Source organism: Hemitrygon akajei, chromosome 21 (genome assembly GCF_048418815.1).
Source record: "Hemitrygon akajei chromosome 21, sHemAka1.3, whole genome shotgun sequence".
NCBI lineage: Eukaryota > Metazoa > Chordata > Chondrichthyes > Myliobatiformes > Dasyatidae > Hemitrygon > Hemitrygon akajei.
The window spans coordinates 70,648,932-70,665,610 of NC_133144.1; the positions used below are offsets into that span (position 1 = coordinate 70,648,932).

The 16,679-nt window shown below is 41.3% G+C and overlaps 1 protein-coding gene across 2 annotated transcripts in view; it reads right to left on the reverse strand.

Moving 5' to 3' along the window:
- The window catches only part of LOC140714433 (vinculin), a 306,627-nt gene that overhangs the window by 216,066 nt on the left and 73,882 nt on the right, over positions 1-16,679 (reverse strand). The gene's annotated exons all lie outside the window — the stretch shown is intronic.

Sequence of the window (16,679 nt, forward strand, 5' to 3'; positions counted from 1 at the left end):
GTTGGCTCACACAAAGAGAAAGCTTGGAGACAGTACGAGAGGGAGGATAGGCAGATGATAGAGAAGGGATGTGCTCAGACCGATGGTTTGAGACATGTCTACGTCAATGCAAGGAGTATCGTGAACAGAGCAGATGAGCTTAGAGCGAGATCAGTACTTGGAGCTATCATGCTGTGGTCACTTCGGAGACTTGGATGGCTCAGGGGCAGGAATGGTTACTTACAGTGCCAGGCTTTAGATGTTTCAGAAAGGTCAGGGAGGGAGGTAAAAGAGGTGGGGGCGTGGCACTGCTGATCAGAAATAATGTCACAGCTGCAGAAAACCCCAAGACATTCAACAAGTATGTGAAGAGCAAGAGGATAAGACATGAGAGAATAGGACCAATCAAGTGTGACGGTGGATAAGTATGTATGCAACCGGAGGAGATAGCAGAGATATTTAATGAATACTTTGCTTCAGTATTCACTACAGAAAGGGATGTTGGCAATTATAGGGATTGTAGGGATGACTTAGTGGACTGAAAAGCTTGAGCATACAGGTATTAACAGGATGTGCTGGAGCTTTTGGAAAGCATCAAGTTGAATAAGTCTCCGGGACTGGATGAGATCTATCCCTGGCTACTGTGGGAGGCAAAGGTGGGGGGGGGGGGGGGGAGATTGCTAAGCCTCTAGCAATGATCTTTGCATCATCAGTGGGGACGGGAGAGGTTCCGGAGGATTGGAGAGTGGCAGATGTTGTTTCCTTATTCAAGAGACGGAATAGAGATAGCCCAGGAAATTATAGACTAGTGAGTCAGTGTTTGGTAAGTTGATGGAGAAGATCTTGAGAGGCAGTATTTATGAACATTTGAAGAGGTATAATATGATTAGGAATAGTCAGCATAACTTTGTCAAAGGGAGGTTGTGCCTTACGAGCCTGACTGAATTTTTTGAGGATGTGACTAAACACATTGATGAAGGTAGAGCAGTAAATATAGTGTATATGGATTTCAGCAAGGAATTTGATAAAGGTACCACATGCAAGGCTTATTAAGAAAGTAAGGAGGCAATGGATCCATAGGGACTTTGCTTTGTGGATCCAGAACTGGCTTGTCCACAGAAGGTAAAGAGTGGTTGTAGACAGGTCATATTCTGAATGGAGGCCAGTGATTGTGGTGTACCTCAGGGATCTGTTCTGGGAACCCTTTTCTTCGTGATTTTTAGAAATGACCTGGATGAGGAAGTGGAGGGATGGGTTAGTAAGTCTGTTGATGACATAAAGGTTGGGGGTGTTGTGGACAGTGTAGAGGGCTGTCTGAGGTTACAGCAGAACACCGATAGGATATAAAACTGGGCTGAGAAGTGGCAGATGGAGTTCAACCCAGATAAGTTTGAGGTGGTTCATTTTAGTAGGTCAAATATGATGGCAGAATATAGTATTAATGGTAAGACTCTTGGCAGTGTGGAGGATCAGAGGGATCTTGGGATCCAAGTCCATAGGACACTCAAAGCTGCTGTGCAGGTTGACTCTGTGGTTATGGCATACAGTGCATTGGTCTTAATCAACCATGGGATTGAGGTTAAGAGCCAAGAGGTAATATTACAGCTATATAGGGCTCTGGTCAGGCCCCACTTGGAGTACTGTGCTCAGTTCTGGTCATTTCACTACAGGAAGGATGTGGAAACTATAGAAAGGGTGCAGAGGAGATTTACAAAGATGTTGCCTGGATTGGGGAGCATGCCTTACAAAAACAGGTCGAGTGAACTCAGCCTTTTCTCCTTGGAGCGACAGAGGATGAGAGGTGACCTGATAGAGGTGTGTAAGATGAGAAGCATTGATTGTGTGGATAAGTCAGAGGCTTTTTCCTAGAGCCGAAATGGCTAACACGGGAGGGCACAGTTTTAAGGTGCTTAGAAGTAGGTACAGAGGAGATGTCGGGGTAAGTTTTTTTTTAAAAAAACGGAGAGAGTGATGAGTGCATGGAATAAGCTGCCAACGATGGTGGTGGTGGAGGATATGATAGGGTCTTTTAAGAGACTCCTGGATAGGTACATGGAACTTAGAAAAATAGAGGGCTGTAGGTAACTCCAGGTAATTTCTAAAGTAAGTACATGTTCGGCACAGCATTGTGGGCTGAAAGGCCTGTATTGTGCTGTAGGTCTTCTATGTAAGTTTCTACCTTGAGTTTCTTTATTCTGATGCATCAATTTGGTATAACAATTATTAACAATGATATTAAACAATCTTGAATCAATTTCTGCCTGAAATATACCCAATGACTTGGTCTTCACGGCCTTTTGTGGCAACAAATTCCACAGATTCACCACCCTCTGGCAAGAAGTTCCACCCTCTGTCATTCTAAAGAGGCATCCCTGTGTTCTGATGCTGTGACCTCAAATCCCGCAGTCTATTAATGGAATTCTTTCCAGATCCATTCTACCCTGCCTTTCAGCAGTCAGTAGGTATCAGTGAGATCCCTCCTCATCCTTCGGAGCTTCATCAAATATAAGCTCAGACCCATCAAACACTTTTCATACATTCAGTCACGATTCCCAGGATAATTCTTATGACGCTCTTCTAGACCCTCTCCAGGGCCAGGGCACATTTCCTTAGATCTATGCCTAAAATTGCTCACAATATCTTAAATGCAGTCTCACCAACACAGCACAATGCCTCAGCAATACATCCTTGCTTCAATATCCTAGACCTTTAAAAATACGTGCAAATGCAAATAAATTGCTTTCCTTAATACCACCTCAATCTGAATATCAACCTAGAAGGGATCTTACAATATTACTCTCAAGCCCCTTTACATCCTCTTTCACCACTTGGAAAACAGTTTGCACTATTATTCTTCATACCAAAGTGCACAACCTCACATTTCCTACTCCATATTTCATCTGTCACTTTTGTTCACTCTCTTATACTGATTTTTAAAAGCTTCCCAATCCTCTAATTTCCTACTAGTTTTTGCTGTATTATATGCCCTCTCTTTGGCTTTTGTATTTGCTTTTTTTCTTGTTAGTCACAGTTGTGTTATCTTGCCTTAAGAATACTTCTTCCTCTTTGGAATGTATATATCCTGTGCCTTGCTTCCAGAAATTCCAGCCATTGCTGCTCTGCCATCAATCCTCTGGTGTTTTCTCCCCCATCAATTCTGGTCAACTGCACTCCCGTGCCTTTGTATTTGTCTGAACTCCGCTGTACTACTGATACACTTGACTTTAGTTTCTCCTTCTCAAACTTCAGAGTGAATTCAATCATATTATGATCACATTTCCCCAAGGGTTCTTTTACCTTAAGCTCTAATCAATTCAAGTTCATTGCACATCACCCAATCCACCCGAGCTGCTCCAAAAAACCATCTTGTAGGCACTTTTGAAATTTCCCCTCCTGGAATCCAGCACCATCCTGTTCTTTCCCAATCTACATACCGATTTTAATTCCCTATGGCTATTTTAACATTGCCCTTTTAGCATGCATTTTATATCTCCCGTTGTGCATTCTGACAGGCTGCATCATTGTCTGGTATGGGGGTGCTACTGCACAGGACCGAAAGAAGCTGCAGAGGGTTGTAAATTGAGTCAGTTCCATCTTGGGTACTAGCCTACAAAGTACTCAGGACATCTTCAGTATCTCAGAAAGGCAGCTTCCATTATTAAGCGCCTCCAGCACCCAGTGCATGTCCTTTTCTCACTGTTACCATCAGGTAGGAGGTACAGAGGCCTGAAGGCACACACTCAGCAATTCAGGTACAGCTTCTTCCCCTTTGCCATCTGATTCCGAAATGGACATTGAACCAGTGAATACTACCCAACATTAAAATATATATTGTTTTCTGCATAAATTTTAACCTATTCAATACACATACACTATAATTGATTTACTTATTTTTTATTATATATTTTTTCTTCTTCTTCTATATTATGTATTGCATTGAACTGCTGCTAAGTTGCCAAATTTCATGACACATGCTGGTGATAATAAACCTGATTCTGATCATTTGTAGAACACATCCTTAACTACTGCTTGGGTGTGGGGGGGTCCTGTATACAACTCCCATTGGGTCGTTTTACCCTTGCAGTTCTTTAGCACTAGCCACAATGATTCAACTCTGCTCAAGATAGTGCCTGTGTACAATGCTCCTTTGGTTGACATCTTCATGATAGATCATGAAACCATCTTTTTCACTTCTTATGTTTTTACATTTGTTTCTCATATTGAATATGGAGCTTGTGTTTTGCTGTATGGAGATCATTTGGGTGCTTCAGCACTCCGCAGTCTCTGAGTGGACTCCAAGAGGTGGAGGCTGCATGCGCAAACTTTGTAGCGGGCAGGATGCAAGCTGATATTTGGCTCCATTTAGCCAATTAAAGTTCCCATTGCCTATCACTTAAAGGGACGAGGAAGATTGAATAATTAAAGCTAATACAAATTGTAGAGAGCCATTGTAGAGAGCATTGACCAGGTTTTTTTCTGCATTTTGTATCTGGATTTTGGACTATAGACTCTTTTTCCAGTCTTGTAGTTATTATATTCAGTGTTTTCTCACCCAATCTTCTTGTTTTTTTATGTGTGTAGGAAAAATGGATTTGGAAGTTGAAGTACCTGAACTATTTCATTTGTTTTTTTTGTGCGGGAGGAGAGATTTGGAGGTCGATGTGGCTGATCCATTTTGCTTAGGAGGATGATTTTGGGGATTGAGGATCGTGCTGCCTTTCTTTTTTCTCTTGGTTTCATGGCTACCCAGGGAATATACTTTGATATGAAACGAACCTTTGAACACCTTCCAACTCTCTATCTTTCTAATGATTTGATTTTTTTTTTAAATCAAAAGTGCAACACCACCCCTTCTGCCCTCCTGCCTGTCCTTTCGCTACAATGTGTATCCTTGGACATTAAGTACCTAGCTATAATCTGCTTTCAGTCATAATTTAGTGTTGCCTACAACATCATACATGCCATTTTGCAACTGTGCTCCAAGTTCATCTACCTTACTCAGTGTACTGCGTGCATTCAGATATAACACTTTCGGTCCAGTATTCACCCTTTTGGATTTTTTCAGCCTTTTACATTGCATCTCATCCTGTTGACTGCAACTATGTTCTATCAACAGGCTCTCACTACGCATTGCTTCTGTTTGTAAAAACAGAATAAAGGCGTAAACTATTTTCTAAATGGAGAGAAAATTCAAAAATCAGAGGTGCAAAAAGGACTTGAGTCTTTGTGCAGGATTCCCTAAATGTTAACTTGCAAGTTGAATCTGTAGTAAGGAAGGCAAATGCAATGTTAGCATTCATTTCAAGAGGACCAAAATATAAAAGGATGTAATGCTGAGGCCTTATAAAGGCATTGGTCAGACCACACTTGGGAGTACTGTGATCAGCTTTGGGCTCCTTATCTAAGAAAAGATGTACTGGCATTGGAGTGGATCGAAGGTCAGTAGAGCTAACAAAGATGTCTTAATATGATTAAATGAACTATTGCTGCTTAAAACTGACAGAAACAAAGCTGATTGTGGACGTACTCCTCACCAGATTCCACATATGAAACATGGCTGCAGGTCAGGGACACAAGTGCATCTAAGGAAATGGGGTTTTAAACTCAGTACCAACTATCTTGCTAGCAAACGTGCAGTATCTGGTGAATAAAACTGATGATCTGAGAGCTAGGGTGCTGAATCAGAGGGATAGTAGGACCGTGTGGGTCCTTTGTTTCATGGAATCCTGGTTAACCGCTTCCATACCAGATGCAGTGATTCAGATCGATGGATTTACTATACACCATCAGGATAGATCTATAGAGTCTCTCAAAAGCAGAGGTGGAGTATGCCTCATGAACAACTCTTCTTGGTGCACGATAATACCAATGCTGTCCCAATTCTGCTCACCAGACTTTGAATATCTCGCAGTTAAGTGCCATCCTTTTTATCTACCACGGGAGATTTCTGTGATCATTTTGGCAGTGGTATACATTCCACCTCAAGCCAATATCAATCAGGCTTTAGATAATCTGAGCAATGGGATCAACATGTACAAAACAGTGTACCCTAACATCTTCACATTGTTTTGGAGGATTTTAAGCAGGCCAGACTGGGGGGGGGAAATCACTAAACAATTATCAACAGATCACTTACAATACCAGAGGAAACAACACAATGGACCATTGTTACACCACCATCAAGAATGCCTACCATGCTATTCCATGCCCTCACTTTGGGAAGTCTGATCACCTGGCTGTACTTCTACTCCCTGATATAGGCAAAGACTAAAGACTGCAGCACCAGTAGTGAGGACCAAGAAGGTATGGACAAGGGAAGCACAGGAGTGCTTACAGGACTGCTTTGAATCGGTGGACTGGACCATATTCAGGGATTCATCTTCAAGCCTGGTTGAATATGCTGCAGTTGTTCAGTTAAAACCTGTGTGGATGAGTGTGTGCCTACAAAGACTTGCTGTACATTGCCAAACCAAAAGCTGTGAATGAACCAGGACGTACGTCGTCTGCTGAAGGTTAGATCTTTGGCATTCAAGTCTGGCGACCCAGGTCTGTACCACAAAACCAGGTATGATTTGCAAAGGGCTATTTCAAGGGCAAAGAGACAATTTCAAATGAGGGTGAAGGTGACATTGGATGTACAACTCTGGCAGGGTTTACAAGACATTACTTCCTACAAAGCAAAACCTGATAGCATGAATGGCAGTGATGTTTCACTACCAGATATACTCAATACCTTCTAAGCCCACTTTGAAAGGGAGAATATAACTACAGCTGTGAAGATCCCTGCTACAGGCGGTGACACTGTGATCTCTGTCTCAGCGGCAGATGTTAAGCTAGCTTTAAAGAGGGTGAACCCCCGCAAGACAGAAGGCCCTGATGGAGTACCTGGTAAGGTTCTGAAAACTTGCGCCAACCAACTGGCAGGAGTTTTCAAGGACATTTTCACCCTCTCATTGCTATGGGTGGAAGTTCCCACTTGCTTCAAAAAGGCAAAAATTATATCAATGCAAAGTAAGAATAATGTGAGCTGCCTTAATGACTATTGCCCAGTAGCACTCATATCTATAGTGATGAAATTGTTTGAGAGGTTGGTCATGACTAGACTTAACTCTTGCCTCAGCAAGGACTTGGGTCCATTTCAGTTTGCCTATCAGCACAATAGGTCAATGACAGATGCAATCCCAATGGTTCTTCACACATCTTTAGACCACCTGGACAATACAAACACCTATGTCAGGAAGCTGTTCATCAACTTTACCCGAGCATGTAACACCATCAATCCTACAATCTTGATTGATAAGTTATAGAACCTGGGCCACTGTGCCTCCCTCTGCAATTGGATCCTCATCTTCCTAACCAGAAAACCACAATTTGTGTGGATTGATGATAATATCTCCTCCTCGCTGACGAACCACACTGGTGCACCTCAGGAGTGTGTGCTTAGCCCACTGCTCTACTCTCTATTGTAACATCCTGGGAAAGGTTTCACTGCTAATGTAATAGTCTTTCTGTAGAAAGTGTGTTTGGGTTATGGTTAGAGATAACGGGTGCTTTGGAATGTGAGCTGCCCAATGACAGGAGGGTATTTTCCTGCCATGTGCTTGACACCAGGGTGACCTGGGTCTTTTGTTCGGTGGGAGATGGAGAGAAAATGCCAGAGTGGGCCATGACCTAACAAAGACCAAGGAGACAGGAGGAGGATCAGTGAAGGGGAAACCGTGAGCCACAACTTGTACACGTTAGACTGTTTTGTTAAAATGGGCCCTTTACTTTTTTGCTTTTTCTTCACTAACCCTGTAGTCAAAGAACTATAAAGCTAAATTGTTTAATTGTATGCGGTGTATTGTCTGTTATTTCGTGGTACTTATTTGTAACAGGGTAACAAATCATGCAGCATCCACACAAACAGGGGGTTTTGGGTTGAACTCACATCTCAATCTCACTCATGTGGCAGGGCCAGGGATTGACTTCCATAGACTTATGCAGCTGACAGAACCTGAGAGTTACACTATATAGCCATTACTGTGGGGCTAGGCATAGCTCAAATACCATCTGTAAATTTACTGATAATGCAACCTTTGTTGGTAGAATCTCAGATGGAGACGAGAGGGGCGTACAGGAGCAAGACATACCAACCAGTGGAGTGGTGTCACAGCAACAACCTTGCACTCAATGTCAGTAAGACAAAAGAGCTGATTGTGGACTTCAGGAAGGGCAAGATGAAGGAACACAAACCAGTCCTTAGAGGGATCAAGTGGAGAGAGTGAGCAGTTTCTAGGTGTGAAGATCTCTGAGGACCTAATCTGGTCCCAACATATCGATGCAACTATAAAGAAGGTAAAACAGTGACTATACTTCATTAGGAGTTTGAAAAGATTTGGTATGTCAACAGAAAGACTCAAACTTCTACAGATGTACCATTGAGAGCATTCTGACAGGCTGCATCACTGTCTGGTATGGGGGGAGGGTGGGAACTATTGCACAGGACTGAAAGAAGCTGCAGAGGTTCGTAAGTTTAGTCGGCTCCATCTTGGATACTAGCCTACAAAGCACCCACAATATCTTCAAGGAGTGGCATCTCAGAAAGGCAGTGTCCATTATTAAGGACCCCTCCAGCACCCAGAGCATGTCCTTTTCTCATTGTTACCATCAGGTAGGAGGTACAGAAGCCTGAAAGCACACACTCAACGATTCAGGAACAGCTTCTTCCCCTCTGCCGACTGATTCCTAAATGAGCATTGAACCGGTGAACACTACCTCACTTTATTAATATATATTATTTGTTCTTCCATGATTTTTAATCTATTCAATATACATACACTGTAATTTCTTTAATTTTTGTATTATGTATTGCAATTTACTGCTGCTGCTAAGTTAACAAATTTCACAACACATGCCGGTGATAATAAACCTGATTCTGATCCAGAGGATGTACATAAGAATTCTGGTTATGAGGAGTGCTTGATGGCTCAGGACCTGTTCTTGCTGAAGTTCAGAAGAATGGTGGGGAGGGGGGGGGGGGGAAATCTCATTGACACCTATCGAATATTGAAAGATCTGTGCAGAGTAGATGTGGAGAGGATGTTTCCTACAGTGGATGAGCCTAGGACCAGAGGGCACAGTCTTAGATTAGAGGGATGTCCACTTAAAATAGATGAGCAGGAATTTCTTTAGCCAGTGGGTAATGAATCTACAGAATTTGGTGCCACAGGCAGTTGTGGAGGCAAAGTCATTGAGTACATTTAAACCGGAGGTTGATAGTTTCTTGATTAGTCAGGGTGTCAAAGGTTATTGGGAGAAGGCAGGAAATGGGGTTGAGACAATAGATAGGCTGAATGGTCTAATTCTGCTCCTATGCCTTATGATTTCACTCAGAGGATGGTGAGGGTGTGGAGAGTTATCAAGTTATATTGAATAATGCTATGAAATACTTTGGGCAGAGAAAAGTACAGGCAGTGCTGTTGTTGTGTGGGCCCTGGGTAATTTAAGGGTTCCTTTCCTGAGAATAGTCTACCAGTAGGAAATATCTATTTTCTCTAGCTATGCATGTGTTATTACATGCACTTGTTATAATTCTTTCATTTCATTGAATAATGTCCTTAATGCTATCCATAATTGAACTAGAGTAATATATACAGTTGGCCTTCCTTATCCGCGCAGGATTGGTTCTGGGACCCCTCGCAGACACCAAAATTCGCGGATCCTCAAGTCCCTTATTCAACCTGTTCAATGTGGTGGATCTTAGGACCCAGTGGAACCCCAGACCTTATTATTTTTTTTTTATTTTTTTATTAGTTTTTCAAAACATTTTACAAAATTAAAAACCCCAAATCCCAATGAGGAGCATTAATACAGAGCAAGGTTAAGCATACAATAACAATATGCTACAGAGGAAGAGAATTTAACAAAAAAGCACCTAAATTAAAGACAAGTGAGCTTAGTGTCCTCCCCAAACCCCACAACACAAGAAAAAAAAACAACAATTCCAGACCAACCACCACACAATATAGAGAGTATAAGTCCGGACAGTCAAACTCCCAGACTGTGAATACACTTAGCAGCAGAGGATAATAATGCCTACTACCAGAAAAAAAAAGGGAGCTGAAAGCAAGGGACCGAAAAGAAAAAAAAACCCTAGTCAAGAGGAAGGTTATGAAAGTACTCGATAAAAGGCCCCCAGATCTTATGGAACTTTAAATCCGAATTGAGAACTGAATAATGAATTTTTTCGAGGTCCAAGCAGGCCATAATGTCGTTAAGCCATTGCGCATGAGTGGGCGGGGCAACATCTCTCCATCTAAGGAGGATCAAGCGTCTCGCCAGGAGAGAGGCAAAGGATAGTATTCGACATTTGGTCGGACCCAGACATAAATCTGTCTCACCCCAAAAACCGAACAGAGCAATTAAGGGGTTAGGTTCTAGGTGCTGATTCAGAATACCCGATAGTGTAGTGAAGACATCTTTCCAGAATTTCTCCAAGCTAGGACAGAGCCAGTACATATGGATGAGAGAGGCCACGCCCCTCTTGCATTTATCACAGAGCGGACTAATGCCAGGGTAGAATCGAGATAGTTTAGATTTAGACATATGGGCTCTATGAACAATCTTAAACTGTAAGAGACAATGGCGAGCAAAAAGAGAGGTTGAGTTTAGATTTAGACATATGGGCTCTATGAACAATCTTAAACTGTAAGAGACAATGGCGAGCAAAAAGAGAGGTTGAGTTAACTGATTTGAGAACTGAGTCCCAGCTCTCCTCGGATAAGGAGATATTTAAATCCTGCTCCCAGGCCATTTTAATTTTATCCACAGGGGCCTGTCGTAAGGCTGCTAGTTTATCTTGGATAATTGAAATTAAACCTTTACCTAGTGGATTAATGGAGAGAAATAGGTCCATAGCATTTTTCGCAGGCATTTCAGGAAAGTTAGGAATTAAAGGAGCAGTAAAGTGTCGGATTTGGAGATATCTGAAAAAGTGAGCGTTAGGCAGGTTGAACTTAACAGAGAGCTGTTGAAAAGAAGCGAAGCGGTTATCAATGAAGAGATCTTCAAAATGTCTAATGCCCTTCCTGTACCAAACATGGAATGCTGAATCGAACGTGGTAGGTAAAAAAAAGGTGATTATGTGCGACAGGGCTAGAAATGGAAAACCCCTGGAAACCATAGCATTTCCTGAACTGAGCCCATATACGCAAAGTGTGTCTAACCAGTGGATTAGCTATTGATCTGGGCAGACTGCTAGGGAGTGCAGAGCCAAGAAGTGCAGATATAGATACTTCTTTAGTGGAGCTCAACTCCATTGCCACCCAGTTAGGGCACTCAGGTTGACCGTGGAAGAAAGACCAGAAGGCAGCACAACGTATATTAGCTGCCCAGTAATATAAGCGAAAGTTAGGTAAAGCCATGCCACCCTCTTTTTTAGATTTTTGGAGGTGGATTTTATTAATTCTAGAGCACTTATTCTGCCACAGATATGACAAAATAATAGAGTCTAAGGAATCAAAAAAAGATTTAGGAATAAAAATTGGGATAGATTGAAATAAGTATAAAAATTTGGGGAGAACATACATTTTGACAACATTGATACGACCTACCAAGGACATAGATAGAGGTGACCATTGTACCAGACTCTGTTTTGTAGCATATGAAAGATTGACAAAGTTTTCACGAAAGAGATCTTTAAACTTCCTTGTGACTGTAATTCCAAGATAAGTAAATTGATTATGGACTACTTTAAAAGGGAGATCACGAAATATTAGTTCTTGTGCTTCTTTATTAATTGGGAAAAGTTCACTCTTATGTAAGTTGAGTTTATAGCCAGAGATCTGGCTAAACTGGTCAAGAAGTGAAAACATTAGAGGTAAGGATGTAGACGGATTTGAGAGAAAGAGTAATAAGTCATCAGCATAGAGAGAAACTTTATGCTCAACACCCCCTCTCCAAATCCCGGTCAGTTAAGGACATTTTCGAAATGCTATCGCCAGAGGTTCTATAGCCAAATCAAAGAGAAAGGGACTTAAGGGGCATCCCTGACGGGTGCCACGTTTGAGATTGAATACTTGGGATTTCTGAAAGTTAGTTAGAACAGAAGCAGTAGGACACAGGTACGGCAATTGGATCCAAGAGATGAAACTTTGGCCGAGGTCAAATTTTTCTAAGACTGCAGAAAGGTAGTTCCACTCTATACGATCAAATGCTTTCTCCGCATCAAGGGAGATAACACATTCAGGAGTCCCAGTTGGAACTGAGTATAAAATATTAAATAGACGCCGAATGTTAAAAAAAGGGAGACGGTTTTTAATAAAGCCTGTTTGGTCATCAGAGATAATGGAGGGAATAACGGTTTCTAATCTATGAGCCAACACTTTAGCTAAGATCTTTACATCAACATTGAGCAGAGAGATCGACCTGTACGAGGAACACTCTGTTGGGTCTTTGCCCTTTTTTAAAAGAAGAATAATAGATGCCTCATTGAAAGAGGGTGGCAATTTGCTGTAGTTAAACGAGTCAGATAATACTGAAAGTAACTGAGGAGAAAGAAGTGAGGAGAATGATTTATAAAATTCCACAGGGAACCCATCAGGTCCAGGAGATTTCCCTGAGGACAGTGCAGAAATTGCAAAAGATATTTCTTCTAGTGATATAGGCGCATTAAGTTTGGCTTTGAAATCAGATGAAAGTGAGGGGATATTCAGATTCTATAAAAATTGATCCACAGAGATATTGTCATTCAGGGATTCAGAGGAATAAAGCCGAGAATAAAAATTTTTAAATGCGTCATTAATTTCTAAATGATCTGATGTAAAGTCTCCGTTCTCCTTCCGGATCTTTGTAATATGTTGTTTGGCTTTAGAACGCCTCAGCTGATTGGCTAGGAATTTACCAGACTTATCCCCATGAATGTAAAAGTGACTCTTGCTTTCGAGAAGTTGGCGTTCGACAGGTTGAGTGGACAGAAGGTTAAATTTAGTTTGGAGTTCAACGTGCTTCTTGTATAATTCAGGGTTCTTAGTTTGGGCATATAATTGATCCACATCTTTAATCTGGTTAATGAGGTCTGCTCGATCTGCACGGGATCTTCTATTGAGATTTGCTGTGTAAGAGATTATTTGACCCCTCAAATATGCTTTCATGGCATCCCAGACAATCTGGGATGGCACTTCAGGTGATGCATTAGTGTTAAAATAGAAGGTTATCTGGTCTTTAATAAATTTTACGAAATCATCATCCGATAATAAAGTTGAATCGAACCGCCAGTGTTTGTTCCTCTGAGGGAGACCGGGAAAGTTCAGAGAGAGGGTAACTGGGGCATGGTCAGAAATCAGTATACTCTGATAGTCACAAGTGTGGGCAAATGGGATAAGTTGGTTATCGAGTAGGAAATAGTCAATTCTAGTGAAGGTATGGTGAACATGTGAGAAAAAGGAATAATCTCTCTCTGTAGGATGAGGAAACGCCATATATCAGAGATACCAAAATTAGAGAGAAACGACTGAATAGCTAAGGCAGATTTGGTAGGTGATCTGGTAACAGAGGACGATCGGTCCAGTTTAGGATCCAACCAACAGTTGAAGTCACCACCCAGTATAAGAGAGTATAGTTTAAGTCTGGTAGTGAGGAAAAAAACTGTTCAAAAAAGTTAACATCATCAAAGTTGGGGGCATACAGGTTTGCTAGTGCAACTTTAGTGTTACATAGTTTACCAGAAACAATAATAAAACGGCCATTTGTGTCCGATATTTTATTATGGAGTTCAAAAGGAATATTTGAGTTAATAAGAAAGGAGACTCCCCTAGCTTTAGCGGCAAAGGATGAATGAAAATGCTGACCCGCCCACTTGGACAGAAGCCGGGAGTTATCGAAACAACGAATACGAGTTTCTTGGAGGAAAGCAATGTCAGCTTTGAGTTGTTTAATATGTGAGAATACCTTCCTCCTTTTAACAGGGTGGTTCAGTCCCTTTACATTCCAGCTCACAAATTTAAGTGCACTAGCCATTATCAATTACTAATGCATAAAAGGCAGCAGGCATATAAAAAAATCAAGCAATACAATAGCAGTCTGGGAGCAGAGATGTAAACATAGATTCGTAAGGTCAAAATATAAACATGTCCTAAACAATAAAGAAATGTTGGAACTGGAAATCCCCCCCCTTCCACACAACCCAAAACTAGACGGCTACCAAAACAAGTAGCTAGCTCTACCAAAAAAATTAACCCAAATACAACTTCCAGATCTGTGTCATTGACAGCAGTTCCGTATAAATGCTATAACAAACAGATTAGAACACTTTCTGCCGAGATATACAACTTAATACAGAGAAAATCGGAAGAAAACCAAAACTAACCTACCCGCGAAATATTATAGAAGAATAAAGTAAGAGAAAGGGGAAAAAAAAGGTAAGAAGGAAAAAGAAAAAAAGAGGAAGGGGAAAATTATAAATTCAAGACGAGTATTTATCAACCGTTTACCGAGAAGGGAGAAAAAAACATTCAGAGAATGGAAAAAAAAAGGGGGTGAAGAAAAGAAAAAGATAAAATAAATATTTAAAACAGAGGAAAAATAAATCAGCAGTTGAACTGTGAACCGACAAACAGGGAGGCCTTCACTAAAGACTTCAAACTTCCAAAACAAGTTAGATTTAGTTGTAGAACTCTGTAGGTAAAGTTATACAGAGGTAAAAATAGATTACACACACACCAAATCCCGGGAGAGATTGTCAACAGCCTTTAGAGTTTCAGTGAATAATGTCTGAGTGATTCAAGTGAATTCCGAGTCCAGAGAAAGTAATTTTACTACGAGGAGTACTTATCCACCATTTTAGGAGGTCCGATCAGATTCTGAAGATGACTGGATAGCCGGAAGACTTGCCACAAACGCTTCAGCTTCCCTCGCTGATTTGAACCACTTGAATTCCCCGGTATTAAACTTGATTCTTAGGTCAGCAAGATTACGAAAGGAAGGTTTGAAACCACGATCAAAAAGCACTTTCATTACGCCTTTATACTCAGCGCGCATCTTTAAGGTCTGGGGTGCAAAATCTTCCACAAAGCGAATGGTTGTATCCTGGAAAGAAAAAGAGCCTCTGCGACGTGCCTCCACAATCAGACTGTGTTTTACCTGGTATTGATGGAAACACAAGATTACTGGTCGCGGACGGGAGCCCAGAATTCCGGGGGAAACATAGACTCTGTGTGCCCGTTCGAGCTCGGGCGGGTTTGGAAGCAGATCCTTCCCAAATATCTCACAGAGAAACTCGGCGAAAAACTTCACGGTTGACCCCTTCTCAGTTGCCTCTGGTAATCCCAGAATTCTGATGTTGCAGCGTCTGCTGCGATTTTCGAGATCCACCATTTTGGAAAGAAGTTTATTAGATTTTTCCTCTAAGCTGGAACAGAGAGTCTCCAAGTATCGAACCCGACTTTCTAAAGCTTCAGAAGTCGAATCGATGCGAGATAAGTGTTCAGCATGTTTGTCCACTTTATCGTTGATCCGATCCAGTTTCTCTTCTAACTGTTTGAAAGCGGTTTTAATTTCCTTTAAGATTTCGTCTCAGAGATTTTCAAGCGCCTCCATCGTCACGTCCGATGAGGTCGTAGTTTCTTTTCTCCCGGATTTAGAACTCTTGCTAGACATTGTAGGTTAGATATATTCACAGGCAAGTAAGAGATACCGAAATAATTCCTAACTAAGCTTTATAAAGTGGAGACATTTAGTGCAAAGGTAGCGACAGTAACTGAACAAAAGTTCAGAGCAGCTAAGCAATCGCCATCTTACCGGAAGTCCTCCCCCAGACCTTATTTAACCTGTCTCAGTGCGGTGGACATTAGGACCCAGCAGCAGAACTCCGAATCCGCAGTGTTTCTGTTCACGAAAATAATCACGTTCATGATTGAAAATAAAGTGGAAATAATAAAGTGATCGGAAAGAGGTGAAATGCCATCGGTCATTGGAAAAGCGTTAGGCTACGTCGGTCAACGACTGGAACAATTTTAAAGGATAAGTGAGAAAGGCTCTACACCGATGAAAGTACAATTATTACTAAGCAACGCAGTGGTTTAATTATTGGGTTTTTGATCCTCCACATCAACCAGGCACGGATGGAGAGTGCACTCGGAAGTGGTCTGTCACTGAATCGAACTCGGGAACTTCCCAAGCCCGGCGCTGAAACATACGTTCTTAAGCATTTTATATCATAGAAAGGTAAAATATACTATATACTAAAACAAATATTTGACTAACTGACGCTAAATAACACCAGATGTACCTGTTCTGACTTACTTACTAGAGAACTTACGATTTTTTTTGATCCCGCTCCACGATAAACCACGCACATCCTCCCGTATTCTTTAAATCATCTCTAGATTACTTACAATACCTAATACAATGTAAATGCTGTGTAAAATAGTTGTTATACTGCATTGTTTTGGGAATAATGACAAGAAAAAAAGTCTGTACATGCTCGAACAACAAGTACTAGAACAGCACTTCCGGGTTTTCGCATTCGCAGTTGGTTGAATTCGCGCATGCGAAATTCATATATATTTTACTAGGTTGAAAAATGTTTTTTAAAATATGGGGAAGAGTTTGCATAATATCAGATTTCTTTGAGTCCATCACTTGTAATGCAGTGAGCCATCTTAGAGAGGGGAGAAAAGTGCATGGATAAAATAGAAACAGCATCATTCTTGGAAAAAATC